The following is a 15574-nucleotide window of genomic DNA, read 5'->3' as shown; positions in this document are numbered from 1 at the left end:
CCCAATCCTGCGGAGCCCCGAGGGACGCTCGCTGCGAGAATGGGGCGGCGGCTGGAGGTTGCTCTCCCGCTCGCTCCGTCGGCCTGCCGAATATAACGGGGAGGGATTGCGACTTCGGCCTTGGATTGGGAACATTCAAAGGAGAAGTTCCCGGCCCGAGTTAGTAAACTGAACGTGGGGACAAGACCTTTGGGTCCTCCTGAGCACAATCGCATGCCCCGGAGAAGCGCTCTTTCTTCCTGTCTGGCCCCCGCCTGCTCCCTCGCACAGACGCACCGGATGGTTCTCCCCGTGATCCCTGCCAAATGCAGGGATCGCTAAACAGCAGGGCTGCGAGAACAGCTTTTCCTAACTCCACTCCGCGTCCATCCCGTCTGGGTTGCTGGCTGCCAGGAGGGTGTTTTCAAAGCTCGGGGAGTGGGCGGGGTGTGTGTGTCTCGCTTCATCCTCCTTTGTCATGCAAGCGGGCGGTCGTTTCTGCTTGAACAGAGTAGGAGACCAATGCCACTGGGTCGCCCTCAAGAGCTGCGGGCATTGAGTTTTCTTGGTTTTGTTCCCTTGAAAGGCAGAAAGAGAAACTTGCAGGCATTGGGCTGATTTGTGCATTTTCAAACGACCTCATTGTCCAGAAGACACCAGGATTGGATCTCTGCGCCCAGCACTTCAGCTGGTTCATTTCAGCTCACCAAAGTGAAAGCGGTAAAAGCAATTAAGGTGGATTTAATTGTTGGCCTAACTCCATCAAACAAAGGAAATTGTGTGCATGTGTGTTGCATACACACATAGGAACATCATCACTAGCCAAACCTTGTATAGCCCAAGTCTCTGCATAGTTAAGAAGAATGGGACTTATTTTTAGATAAGCATGTATTGGGTTTCAGTCTTATATTTTCCAAGGCTAATGGGGATCTCCCTCCCTTTCCCCTTCCTTGTTGGACAGTTTGGTATGTTTGGATTCCAAGGTACACACCTTGTTTGTAATTTTCAGAAATTAGCTCTAAATCCTTCAAAAGATTCAAAGGACAATTATTTATTATGTAAAAATCTTGATGAATGCAGTTGTGTAGACCTTGTAGACAAGGGAGAAAAGAATAACCCCAAAAATATATTTTGTAAGAAAAAGCTGATATCGTTGATTAAAATGTTCAGAGAAAGAAAACAGTTTAGAGTTTCTCTCCTTTTCTCTTATATTCCTAGTCAATTTATTGAGATCACACACTGGCACAGAAATGCTGGGTAGTTATGTGAGTCATTATTTATAAACAGTGAATCCTTCAAAGCTGTGCAGTCCTTCAGATTGGACGGCAAAAAGGAACTTGAAAGCATACTGAAGCAGGAATCTAGCCCTCACTGCAGCAACCGAAACCAAAGGCAATGCACCGACTCCCTCTGTGACAGCCCCACAATTCTTGGAATCACGCCCTTGAATCTGAATGCTACACAATCTTCTACTAGATTCACTTTCTTCACCACGATTCTGAATCCAAAGCAGAGGGACATTTCCATGAGTGTAAGATCAGGTTGAAAACCCTGGCCTGGGAGTCGCCATGTCAGAGAGGGCCTTTCCCCTCTTAAGTTGCAGTGTTCTGCACCCATCCTTGTGTCAGCAGAAATTTGGGGTCTCTGTTGCTGACTCCTATCCTGCCTCTGTAGCCTTTGTTCCCAGTCTCCAAGATGACAAAGCCTAACAGTTTATACACCCACTGTAGCTCCTATAGGATGATGCCAGCTCAAGAGACAAAATGCTGTTTTAACACCAGTGCAGTTAAGGATGATTTAAGCCTGCTCACTTATAGGGCGGGGCCATGGCAGAAAAAGGATGTTATCAGGGTATGTTTGCGCCATGGTTAGTCGAACGTGGGGAACTGTCCAAAGCTGTTTCCAAGGAAGTAGGAAGATGAAATGATAATAGTCCTACCAAAAAGCCAAAGGAACCAGTTGCCTGTAAATGAAGGAAGGGGGCAGGAAAGGTCAAATCAATATGCCTTACCAAGCGAATCTTGCTCTGAAGCCCACTGAAAAGGTCATCCACAACGTGTGCAAGCTTTCAAGTTTTCCATCTTCGTTTACCATCAGGCAAGAAGATAAACAAAGCAAACCAACCAATAGGAGGGCAAGAGAAGAGGGGTTGGTATGGATGCTAGGAAGCCTTGCAGTTGGGCTGCCTGGGGGCTCAACTGAGAGGCGATCTTCCAAAAGGGGTCTAGCGAGGTCTCGTAATGGCTTCAAGCTGCACCTCTGCTGTCCCTAGCCTAGCGGGGGTAAAGAAGGAAACAAAGCATCGGCCCCGCCCCCGATTTTTACGAATACGAAGACTGGCCGTTCTGCCACCACGTGGAAGCCGAGTTGGAAGGCTGTGCTCGGCTGAGGCACCCGGCAAAATGATTCCAGGGACCGAAGGGGGCCGGGTGGGTTAGGGAAATAGAGGCAAAAGGAGGGCGGCTTAAGTGCCGCTTCGTGTCCTCAAAGTGGGCGCCGGGCAAGCGACTTCGTGGCACGGCGGCTCGCTCCTTCCGGTGCTCCCAGGCTAAACCCTAACTCAGATTACGCTTACAACTTCGTCCCTCCGCTCGCGGGGTCTTCATTTGCTTACCCTGCAATGCTGCTTTAGCCCTCTGTCCCGCCCTTGTTCAAGCAAAACTTCGCGGTTTCTTATACCCAAATCCCGCAGGGGCGGGGCGGAATAACTAGGCTCCACAATTCCTTTGGGCCTTGCGCAGGATGTTGTCCCGAGGCTACCCATTTCCAATCAGAGTTGGCGTCGGTCCCCCTGTTGCCTGGGCCAAGTATCTCGGCGAGAGGCACAAAGCGGCATTCTGTCGCGCCGCTCCTGGGCGCCTGGTTCCAACGATCTGGAGGACCTCTGATTGTTTCGGGTTTTTTTTGTGCTGGTTCTAAACATCAATGCCAATTCCAGAAGAGCCGGGGATCGAAACGGAAAACGGCGCAGCCTTGAATGAGGGGTGCGATCCACGATTGCATCTGCAACAATATTTGGTGGCTAACAGCTTAGTTACCGTGATTCGCTTTATCGTCGTCGTCGTTGTTATTACTGGCTTTTTGCATCACTTTAAATCACACTACCATTTTGTTTTGTTTTTCTCTTAAAGAAAAAGAAAAGTCAGAAAATGGGCTTGGTGAAGACGACCACTAGTGGCTTCATTTGCTAAAATGGATCAGCTTCTCTTTCCTTTCTGACAGAGGAAGTGGTCTGATCTGAAATCCCAGGAGAGATTAGGTAATTATTTTTTGGAAGCAAACTAAAATCAATCAAATGTTTCTGTGTGGCTATCTGTTGATTATAACAATACAAACTAGAAGGATCAATAAAGGAAACTTTATTCCAGCCTTTCTCCTGGAAACTATATTGACCCTAACCAGTTGGTTCAGGAGAGTTGCTCCTGTCTGACCTTGGGTGTGCTCAGAAATCAAGCAGGATCAGACTTGGATAGGAGACCCCTGGAGAATTCCAGGGCTACAGGCTAGGTTGGGAACTCCACAAAATATCCCTAGAGGAAGACAATGGTAAAGACTGTTTCTGTGCTCCTGTGAGAACACTTGAACAGGTCCATGTGGATTCCAGAAGCTGAACTCAGGGGCGAGGCATCGTCATCTTTTTGTTTGTTTTTTCACCATGGAGGATAGGACTGCCATTGAGAGTTATGATAATACATGGAAGTCTTTTGTTCAAAATAAGTCGTCTTTGAATACTGTTTTCTAGGAGTGAACAACTGTGGAGGGCAGTTCCTGTTTTATCCATTCTTTATAACCTTATCAGAAGCATCCGGCTTCCTGGATTGGACTACATGGCTCCTTGGACTGTTCTGCTCTTTTCTGTCTTGTTGGCCATATGTTTGGAGTCAGTATGCCTGTTCCTGGAGGCAAAAGATGTGGCAGGCCCATTACCTTCCTGCCATGCTTGCTAATTTCCAAAAGCAGCTGGCTGGTCATGCCTCTACACAAAACACTGGACTTCAAGCCAGCAAGGCTATTCTTATGGCTGGATGCTATAGTTCCTCACCCTGTTCCATCTTTAAAACATTTCCAGCCCTTTCTTAAGTATGCTTTCCTGGGCCTTTACTTCTGTCAACTTTAAACTTTGACAAAAGCCCCATTGGCTTCTGCCTATTTACTGAGAACTGCAAGATTTATATCCATTTTGCCAGCTTACATGGGACACATCTTTCATTTCAGCCTGTGATAAACCTGGAGAGATCAGGTTTATAAACCTGTGAGGGAGGTTGGGCCGAGAGAAAGAATCTGAGCTTACCCAGTGAGTTCTGTGGCTGGGAATGGACTAGAACCTGGGTCTCCCACATGCTAGTCCAACATCAACCACTTCATCATTCTAGCTTTAAGTTTTATATGGTGAACATTTGCAAGTCCAATTCATTAACATCAATAGAGTTTACATTCACATAGGAATGGAACCAATAATTGTATTCCGTTATAATAGAGGGCTGAGCCCCCAAGGTAGAAGGCTGAAAACCTTCTTGTTCTTTACATGCTGAGCCCACCTCCTGCTTTTTGGGTTCCTGCGAGTTCCTGCTGCCACTACCTGTCATCCAGGGGCACCTCACCTGTATGTAAGAGCGGTAGGACCCTCATAATCTGTACTGCCTTACTGGTGATTAAAAGGTAAAAAAAAATGGAAGTAATTTCAATAGTGCCTCCTCCTGGCTCCATAGCCTAGAGATGTGGTGTCTAGAGGATTCAGCTCTTCTTTCTTTAGGACATAGACTCACAAGAGATAAACAAAGCCAACTTTTTTAAAAGGTTAAATGTAGCCCCCTTTTTAAAAAAATTAAGTATTAAAACACAAACATCCAGTATTGGAGAAGATGAATTACAGAGCTGCCCAGATCATGGTTAACCACTTAAAAAAAAATGAAGAATGCAAGGCTCTGGACAAGACACAAGGTGGTGCTGGTCTGCTAGATATAGAGTATTTCTTACCAGAATCTCAGAAGAGATAGAAATTCCAAATTAGAAATTACAAGGAGATTCTAGATAATGTGGCAAGATAGCATCTTTGTTGTTTATTCGTTTAGTCGCTTCTGACTCTTCGTGACTTCATGGACCAGCCCATGCCAGAGCTTCCTGTCGGTCGTCAACACCCCCAGCTCCCCCAGGGACGAGTCCGTCACCTCTAGAATCTCATCCATCCACCTTGCCCTTGGTCGGCCCCTCTTCCTTTTGCCCTCCACTCTCCCTAGCATCAGCATCTTCTCCAGGGTGTCCTGTCTTCTCATTATGTGGCCAAAGTATTTCAGTTTTGCCTTTAATACCATTCCCTCAAGTGAGCAGTCTGGCTTTATTTCCTGGAGGATGGACTGGTTTGATCTTCTTGCAGTCCAAGGCACTCTCAGAATTTTCCTCCAACACCACAGTTCAAAAGCATCAATCTTCCTTCTCTCAGCCTTCCTTATGGTCCAGCTCTCGCAGCCATATGTTACTATGGGGAACACCATTGCTTTAACTATGCGGACCTTTGTTGTCAGTGTGATGTCTCTGCTCTTAACTATTTTATCGAGATTTGTCATTGCTCTGACCTGTGCTTACCCTGGGGCAATCTGGCCATGTGGATCAGTTCTGAGATTGAATAAGAAGAGAGAAAAAGGATGAAGGAAATAAACCTTTATTAAAAAAGAATGGACGGGGTAAGAAATATATGTGGTCTTTCGGCTTTGCCACACCTAGTTCTTCTTTTGACCACACCCATTTCCACCCTTGCCCCGAGCATGTGCAGTCCCAGGAGATTTCATAGGGTTCACCTGTAGCTCTCAGTCCTGACAACTTTGCACATTCTTGCTTTTTCCTCTTACTCCTGATCATAATCCTCTTGAAGAACAGAATAAAAGCCTGTGGGAAGCAGAAAGGGGCATGAGGTGGGTTTTTTCCCCCCTTCTGTAGCCTTTTCTATAATGCCTGTGGCAGAATATGGTCACAGCATGGGAAGAACTGCTGAGACCTAACTTTGTTATATAAATGAATAAGTTTATTGTTAGGCATTGTGACCCATGATGAAACATAGACACAGACCTAGCAAGTGTAACCAATTTATGCTGATCCCTGAACTTTGAGCCATTGAGCTCTGAGACCTAACATCACTTCCCTATTTCCATGGGTCTTAGACCTACAGGCTGAGGATATCATTCACTTGCATCCTGATTTGCACTGAAGAAAGCATTTTGGAAAAGAAAATCTGATCCTCAGAATTCAGTTCTAATCTAAGCACAATTATTTATACTTTAAGGTTTGTTTTTCCATCACAAACAAGGGTCAATCAACATTTCAAAATAACTCATAACTGTACTCATTTTAATTTAAATGTATCCCTCTAACATTTGTATGACTGTCCAAGAAAATCTGCTCCAGATAATAACAGGAATAAATTGTCCAAAGAATAGTAATTTCTTTAATCAAGGGAACATGATGATTAAATCAAAAGCTTTAGACAGGTCTTTTGATATCATCAATGTTCTTTTGTCTACTAATAATGACATATCGTTGATGAATTTTAAAAAGGCATTTACTACGGTGCACAATGTCTTAATCTAGACTGGAAAAAGGTCAGAACTGTATTTGTTGCAATTAAACCCATTAACTGTAGCGTAGATAGATTTTTCAAGTGATTTGGATTAAAATATATTAATGGAATATGAAAATACCTACCAAGAAAGATACAGAAATACAAGGACCTGCAATTTTACCATATTCCCCCATCCTGAGCCTGTAATATTGTAAGCAGAATAAGCATAGTATAAATAAAACCATAAAAAGCCATTCTGCACTATATGTGACACAGCTCTTCTGAGATAGATATATAATAGGACAGCAGTGGGCTTAGCTGAAGATGCTGGACAAGAACGGTATCTTTCTCATAGCTCTTCAACATGCAAGGGAAACATGCCTGTTAAGTTACTGTATGTGCTATATATTCCATGTCTGCTGTCCATTATCACAAGAAGAATCAGCTGGTGACATTTTTTGGAAAGTAGTTTGAAATTAGGCTACTCTAGCCAAACATCAGAAGGAGTCTGGTGGCACCTTTTCTGACAATTTTTTTTTAAAGGCATAAGCCTGTGTAACTGTAACTGACTTCATCAGATGCATAGGGTGGCTAGACTGATGTAGGATTTAAACTGGGATGAGGCAGGGAGGGAGGGGGAAGGGAGGAGAAGACAGGTTGGTTATGCAGGTGCAGGTTACATGTTAGACAGACTACCAGTACCTTCTCAATTATTTTTATTTATTTTATTTATTTATTTTCTATCCCGCCTTTATTATTTTTATAAATAACTCAGGGTGGGGACCATACCTATTACTCCTTCCTCCTCCTATTTTCCCCACAACAATAACCCTGTGAGCTGAGTTGGGCTGAGAGAGAGTGAGTGGCCCGAGGTCACCCAGCCGGCTTTCGTGCCTAAGACGGGACTTGAACTCTCAGTCTCCTGGTTTTTAGCCCGTTGCCTTAACCACTAGGCGAAACTGGCTCTATTTCATTAGGCATGGAAACATGATGATTAAATCAAAAGCTTTAGACAGGTCTTTTGATATCATCAATGTTCTTTTGTCTACTAATAATGACATATCATTGATGAATTTTAAAAAGGCATTTACTATGGTGTACAATGTCTAAATCTAGACTGGAAAAAGGTCAGAACTGTATTTATTACAATTAAACCCATTAACTGTAGCGTAGATAGATTTTTCAGGCAATCTTGGAAGGTCTCAACATACACAGTGGGTTTTTAACAGAGTACAGTTAACTATTGTACTCTGTTAAAAACCTACTGTGTATGTTGAGACCTTCCAAGATTGCCTGAAACCTTTTGATGTACAGTATATTAGTTCAATAACCTCTCACTCTATGACTTCTCTTTGATGGGAGTCAAAGTCCCGTTTTTCCAAAACAGTTACTCTGAGGTCTGCCATAGAGTGTTCTGGGAAGTTTAAATGTTCTGATACTTTGCCCTTGTTTGAATCCTGATGTCAAATTTGTGTCCATTAATTCTTTTGGGCAAAGTTTGTCCCATTTGTCACTCTGGACCTCAAAGTGACTGTTTTGGAAAAGCAATGGAGAGGCACCACACTCAAGAGAAGGAAGGGAAAGAGAAAATAGAGAAGGGGGTAAAGTAAAGGCTAAGGCTGGTGAGACAGGAATCAGTGGCTCAGCTAGGGAGAGGCATTATGTAAGCATATCTTAACCACGTCCCAAGGACACCAACTGATCCACTAAGCAACTGTTATTTGGAAGGGTGGGAGGAAGACTAGAATTTTAAGTTGCAGTGTAGATATATAACTCTCTGCACTGTTATGGGCAATTAATTACTGTGTTTAAGGCTTCCTTCTTGCCTGCAATAAAGATTTTAATCTAGCCAAATTATGACTGTGAGTCTTCTGTGAAATCTAACCAAGAGCTGAATTAAAGTTAAGTATCTGGAGACCTGCCAAGCTTGAGTATGAAGCCTGATACACTGTCATGGTTCTTTTGCTAAACAGAAAGAGTCCATCATGGCTTTAAAACGAGTCAATGAAAGAAGTACTGAAAGAGATGTCATTGACTTGTATCATCTTTTTCTTCTTACGGCCAAGAATAAATAGTGGCAGCAATTGGGATAAATGGTTTGCAATACTTGACTGGATCAGTCTTACCCATAACATTAATCACAAGAAAGAATCTTACTTGACCTAGATAACTATATCACCCCAAAATTTGAGATATCACCATATGCTCATGTGTCTTGTTTAAGAATGGAATATTGGAGACATGTTGGACATTATAAAGTAGGTTGATGTTTATTTTTAAAGCAAAGTCTGTCTGAGCACCTCTTTTAGACTGTGATAAATAAAAAAGATAGCCTTGAAGGACAGAGGGAAGATCCACTTCCAAGGCAACTTGAGCCCAGGCCAAGAAAGTGGTTTGCAAAAACACTTCAGACAGCCCCCCTGCTACCCCCCATCCCCCTCAATTCTCATGAAGAGGAAAGGAGGAGGAAAGGTAGCACGTTCAGAGTTGCAAGTTTTTTTTTTAACTATAGTTGTTCTAATAAAAGTAGCTTTAGGTCATCATGGTGTCGGTTTCTTGGTCTGATTCCTTTCTAACAGCTGTTATAAGTGAGGCACAAGAACATATTAAGCCTACATATATTAAGTCTTGCTTCTCCAAGAGCGTGAACCATATCTCTAGGCTCTACAAGTAGAAAAGATCCATAATATTCAGACAAGTAGCTACTGAAACTAAATAATTAAATCATAATGGATATGAAAATTCAATCTAAGTTGTGAAGACTGGCAGATGATTTAGTCTACCATGAAAGGTCAGCAAATTGCTAATTATTTAATCTACCATTACTATGCCAGGGCAGGGAAGAGTGCTTGCAGGAAGATTGCAAAGTCCTAGTAGACTGGAGGAGAGCAAATATCATCCCCATCTTCAAAATGGGAAAGGAGGATGACCTAGAAAACTAGACACCTGTCAGCATGATGTCTGTGCTGGGCAAGGTCTTCAAACAGATGATCAAGCAGCATGTTTTTGAGCATTTGGAGAGGGAAACTACAATTAGAGGAGCCAACAAATTGTGCCAGATGACCCTTATCTTCTTCTCTGATAGCTTAATAGTTCAGGTGACTGCTGTAGACATAGTGTGTCTGGCCCTGTGTGCCTCATGGAAGGCCATGGTGCTGGAGAAGAAACATTCTTTCCTCCATTTATATCATAGACTAGACTTTAATATTGTTGCAAACTGCCCAGAGTTCCTCTGGTGAGAGGAGATGGGTGGTGACAAATTAGATAAATAAATAAATAAGGATTCAACACAATGTCCATTTGGAGTTATCTCTTGACTTTCCACAATTTCTCTCTGGGGTCTTATTCACAGGGTATGGAGATTTTTTAGGTTATTTAAAATTGAGTAAGATCTTTGGGTAATTTGGCTAGTGCATGGATTGAACCGAACTTTGATAAATTATATCTGTCCACAGGAAAATTCCTGACACCTATTAGAAAACCACTTGGTTCCATCAGTCTCAGGAGATGGACTATTCCATCTGGTCTTTTACCTTTTCTTGTAGAGAATCTATGGAGAAACGCCATGCAACAGAATGGCTAAACGATTCTAAGCAGAAGTGAGAAGTGAAAAATGATGGAAGAGGGGAATGCCATTTGAGGGGTATGATAGACTGGGAATCCTTGAAGTGAATATTTAAATGCTTCTATTATTTTTACTAGTTATGAGGTATGGAAAGATTATTTAGACAAATAGGCATGTAATCCTTTTAATTCCTGGTGTTTTGATCTGGGTTCAAAAGCCAGTGTTTTGAAGGATTGTGACAAGAATATGAAAAGCATCTTATAGTGCTTTCTGTGACTAGGTTCACACATTGTGCTAAAATAGAATGCAGTTTATTTGTTTTTGGATTATTGTATTGCATAAACAAACCATGGCTACATAGGCCATGTCTGAACCAGGTCTGTAGTTCAGTGGGTGATGGCTGCTGGTTATTCCTGAGAGCACTGTGAGAAATATGGGACCAGTCCTTCTGGGTCAAGACCAGGCAGGTAACTAATATCCAGCTGTTGTAATGACTGCTCTGAGCATGCCTTTGTGTCAGCCCCAGTAGGCAGACCAGGCCAGGAAATCAACTCCACAGGAAGGTTAAAACTACTTTTCTTGAGATGGGCTGTAATAGAAACTTGCAAGTCTGATTGTGCTGTACCTCCTCCTCCTTATAGTTCATTGAATTAGGGAGGTGTCTATCTCAGCTGCTTCTGAAAGATCTTGTTGCTCTGGACTTGAAAAATGGTTTCAGCTTCTTTTATCTACAGTTCTTGCATATTTCCATCAAAGTCATCTTCCTTACTCTTTACAGTCTGAGATAATCTAAATTTAAGGCAGTTTTGCTACTCTCTAGTGAGCATAAGTGACAGTGCGGCTGGAATTGGCTTTGGAAGGAAAGCTAATGTCTTATAAAAAAATGCAAGGGTAAAATCTCCCTCTCTCTTTCCAGAATTTAATGCAAGAAAACAGCATTTTTGACAGGTTAATTGCAAACATTTGAAGAGAACACAGACAGAGCTTAGAGAAGAGCAATGACTCTAGAAACAGTCATAGGGCAAGACCAGGGGCAGAGATGAAAGCAACTTGTATTATGTTGGGGCAGTGAATTTAAAAGCAGGTAGCAGGGTTGGGTAGGAAATACTTTCAAGGAGTGTTAACTGTAGAAAACTGACGTAAATAAAAAGTCAAAAGTCTTTTTGTAAGTCAGAGGTGAAAGAGGTGAAAGCAAATCATAGGATGTAACATCAGGATTTGAAGAGACCTTAGAGATCATCCAGTCTAACCATCTGTCCTGTGCAGGAGTTGCTACTACAGCATCCTTGAGAAACAGCCATCTAGCCTCTGTTTAAACACCTTCTCTGCAGGAATCAGGTATATTCCGCCATTAATCTTGGGAGGGCGGGTGAGGGACATCTCTCACTTTCATGTAAAAACTGCTAGTTTTTTGGAAGCTCCTTTCAGGATCAATAACTGCATACTTGCAAGTAATGTATCCTTTTAAAACAAACAAACAAACAAACTTTTAGGCAAGGAATCAGGATTGGAAACTTTCTAGAAGGAAAGTATTGCAGTGGCTTCCTTGTATATCATGGGCCAAATCCTGATCATCTACTGGCTATTGAAAATGACAAAACTAGAGATTGATTAGAATTATGCACATAATGTTATGACTACACTGACCCTCAGGCAGAGCCTTGGTGCAGGGAGCCATGGAGATGACCTTGGAGAAACAAGCCAGAAGCTGTTAAGGCAACAGCAGGTGCAGAAGTGTGTGTTGGCCCAGGGAGGCCAGGAAAGATTAGAAAGAGGTTCAGACTAGCTCCCCCTTGACTCCCTGGGCTATAAGGATGGAAGGGAAAACACAGGCAGACTTGCAAGATTCCACTGGTTTCAATGAAGTATAGTTCTAGGCTTCCTGTGGAGTCGATTTCCTGATGCGATCTACGTTGTAGGGCTAATACTACCCAAATGAACAATGGTTTGCTTACAAGGCCACATGACCTGCATGCTTCTGTATCTACCAAGTTTGGAAATATTGTGCAATGGAACGTGGTTTCACCAAAAGCCTTGGCCCATTTTGGGAAAGGAGAGATGTAAAGATGTGGGAAAATAAAGCTGGCAATGTTAGCAAGAAAGGAGGAGATGTTTTATCAGTGGGGCCGTGGGTTTATAGTTCTGCCCAATAATAATAATGTACTAACATTTTCAAGGCTGAAAAATGCTAATAAGCTATTTATATGTATAAATGCAAATTTAAAATAATTACCAGAATTTATTTATATTTCAGAGAAAGCAAAACAATTTAATTTCCCATTCACATCACGTCAAATAAATTCAATTACTTTGCACTCCCCACACATCATTCTAAATTAGTAGTTCTTCAATTAAACTGGATATTATTTTCCATCCAGATCCAGATCCAATTCAAATTCTGCTCAATTAATTGTTGTATCTGCCACAATCCTTTCTTCTAAAATAACCTGTGTAGTTCATTCAGGGAATGAAATATAACAGGCTCAGAGTTGCAGGTCAGATAAATGAACATACTTTCAAGCATTTTTTAACAGGTGGAACAGCTAAATTAAAACAAGTGAAGAATATCTGTGATGGTATTAAATAGTTCTTCCTTCCCTGTACACACAGACCAACAAGGGATAGAATACCCAGATATCAGTGAAGTTATTAACCTTGAGTTTTGCAGCAATATCAATGTCAGTTGCTTGGCCTAATGGTGGATACAGTGTTCACTTGTTCTGATGAATTCAACTTGAAATGTGCCAGTTGTTAACACAGTCTTCCTGTAATTACTCAGTTAAAAAAAAACTGTTCTATCCTAGCCATGTGTCAAATAATTTTAAAAAGTTAAGGTTTCATCACATGCATTATATATGATGTAATTTACTCCAATATATTATTTAGTGCAAAGGGCATTCTTACTAAACATCACTTTGTATTAGGTTCTTGAACATAATTTGTGCAAGAAAGATTTGGGAAGATGGTACAGTATGCAAGAAGGAGATAAAGAAGGAATCAGTAGATGCTAATTCAGGCAGGGCTAGGAGACAGGTCTTTAAGAAAGGAACTGAAATCAAAAACAGTGTTCAGAAGGCAATGGATTAAAAACAGAGTCCTTAATATTTTTAACAGGAGTGTACAAAAATATTGGACCTTGGATCTTATATCCTGTAAATCTCACTAATGAGGGGTAACAAGGACTTAAAAAGAAGAAAAAAGAACCTGAGGGGTTCAGAAAGGGAAGAGTCTCAATGTTGGTTCACACATGCATGCCATTTTTCATGATGTGGCTTTGATTTTTATCATAGCAACTGATTATATCAGGGCTTTAAAAACTTTATTCACAAGTCTAAAGAAGGTGGAAGGGGCTGTGGTGGCTAGCAATGGTCTCCATTTTACTTAGCATGTGTGAAAGAAAGGACACTACATATATAATGATATATGGGTGAGAAGCTCTTCCATACAAGGAGGATTCTCCAGGATCACTCTGCAAGTAGAAAGTGTATCTGTTGGTTCATTCACAGAGTTGTTTCCTCACATGTGCCAAGTATATGATCCCTGGCCATGGTTACCTCAATGAGGGACAGATGTCGTTTGGACCAAATTTTATTTGAACATGGACCCCCTTTATATGTCGTATTTTTTAAGGGGTACTAAAGGTTGTATAGAGAGCCAGTTTGGTGTAGTATTTAAGGCATCAGGCTAGAAACCGGGAGATGGTGACTTCTAGTCCCACCTTAGGCACGAAGACCGCTGGGTGACCTTGGGCCAGTCACTCTCTCTCAGCCCTAGGAAGGAGGCCATGGCAAGCCACTTCTGAAAAAACTTGCCAAGAAAACTGCAGGGACTTGTCCAGGCAGTCTCTGAGAATAGGACATGATAGAATGGATGTATAAAAAAAGTTGTATATATGAGAACCTGTATACTGTAGTGATTAAACTGCTGCACTAGAAGCAGGGAGACCCAGATTCTAGTGGTTCTTAGGTCTTCAAGGTCAGCTGGGTGACCTTGTGTCAAGTCATTCCTTCTCAGCCCTGTCTGTATTAGGGTCTGTGACAGACTGGCTGATAAAACCCCTCATTGCATCATGCATTGATAGCTTCACTCTAAGAAGTAGATGAACACAGTGCAAAAATAAGCAGACCTTGTAACCATGTGGGAGAAATGCTGAAAGAGAAGGAGAATAAAAGGAGGAAGAGGAGATCTAAAAGTTCTGTGTGCCCTCATTTGGTTGCTAGCTCTGCCATGTTTCATCTGCATACAAGAGCTGTTGCTTGATGTTGCAGTCAGGAGGAACTGTACTTTACAGTTTGTCCTCACTTAACAACCACAGTTGGGACCAGAATTTTGGTTGCTAAGTGAAGCAGTCATTAATCGAATCCAACCCAATTCTACAACCTTTTTTTGTGGCAGTTGTTAAGCGAATCATGCAGTTTCCCATTGATTTTGCCTGCCAGAAGCCGGCTGGGAAGGTCAAAAATGGCGATTATGTGACCATAGGATGCTGCAATGGTCATAAATGCAAACCAGTTGCCAAGTGCCCAAATTGCGATTATGTGATGTGGGGATGCTGCAATGGCTGTAAGTGCGAGGACAGGTCGTAAGTCAGGTTTTAAAGCATCATCGTAAGTCCAAACCATCATTAAACGAATGGTTGTTAAGTGAGGACTACCTGTATAGTCCAGATTCCTCCCATTATAGGACTTATAGGGAAAGAGACATCTATGTGTATTAACTCACTTAATTCCTGCTTTCCCTACACTGTTGTCCCGAAGACTTGCTGGATTGGACTCCCATGCTTCCTGTAATCCTTACTGATATACCAAGGGGGTATGGGTGGGCAAAAAATTCTTTTAAAAAATTGTTCATTGTGTAGACACTGTTGTTAACATTTCTATTGCAGGCAGGATCAGTGATTTGCATGTACAGTCAAGTGAAAAGACCTTTGAAATATTGAAACTCTTTCTACAAGAAAAGCGAGTTGCAGGTTAACAAGGTGGAAAATCCATTTATAGCCCTTTCTAAGAAAAGAATAAGTTATAAACATATTTGTTACTAGTATAGCAGTACAGTTGTTCATTTTACCTTTGGTGTAATTATATAGAAACATGGGTATTCAACTATGCAAGTAGATAATAGGTTTTTAATATATAATATTTAACATATATAACTCATACAGTGTATAATTAACCAATGTCTTTACACCCATTCATACCAGAAAGCAACTTGGAAACAATGGCAGACATGTATTTTTTATGAGTGGTTGCCAATAATCTAAAGGACTTTTCTTCTGCATTTGGTAATAAAAGCACATTTTTGACATGTTGTGCAGAAGCAATATTATTACTGGTGGAGCATTTCAAATTTTGAGCAACAGAATTATATTAATAAGGAGAGAGAACCAAAGCTGCCTTTTTAATAATGGTGCAGCCTGGCATTTTAAAATCTCTGTGGATTTAATGGTTTTACATCCCCCATTAGATGGCTGTGTTGTG

This window comes from Candoia aspera, chromosome 1 (assembly GCF_035149785.1).
Source record: "Candoia aspera isolate rCanAsp1 chromosome 1, rCanAsp1.hap2, whole genome shotgun sequence".
NCBI lineage: Eukaryota > Metazoa > Chordata > Lepidosauria > Squamata > Boidae > Candoia > Candoia aspera.
The sequence above is the reverse complement of the archived record's forward strand: the minus strand, read 5'-3'. Positions refer to the sequence as shown.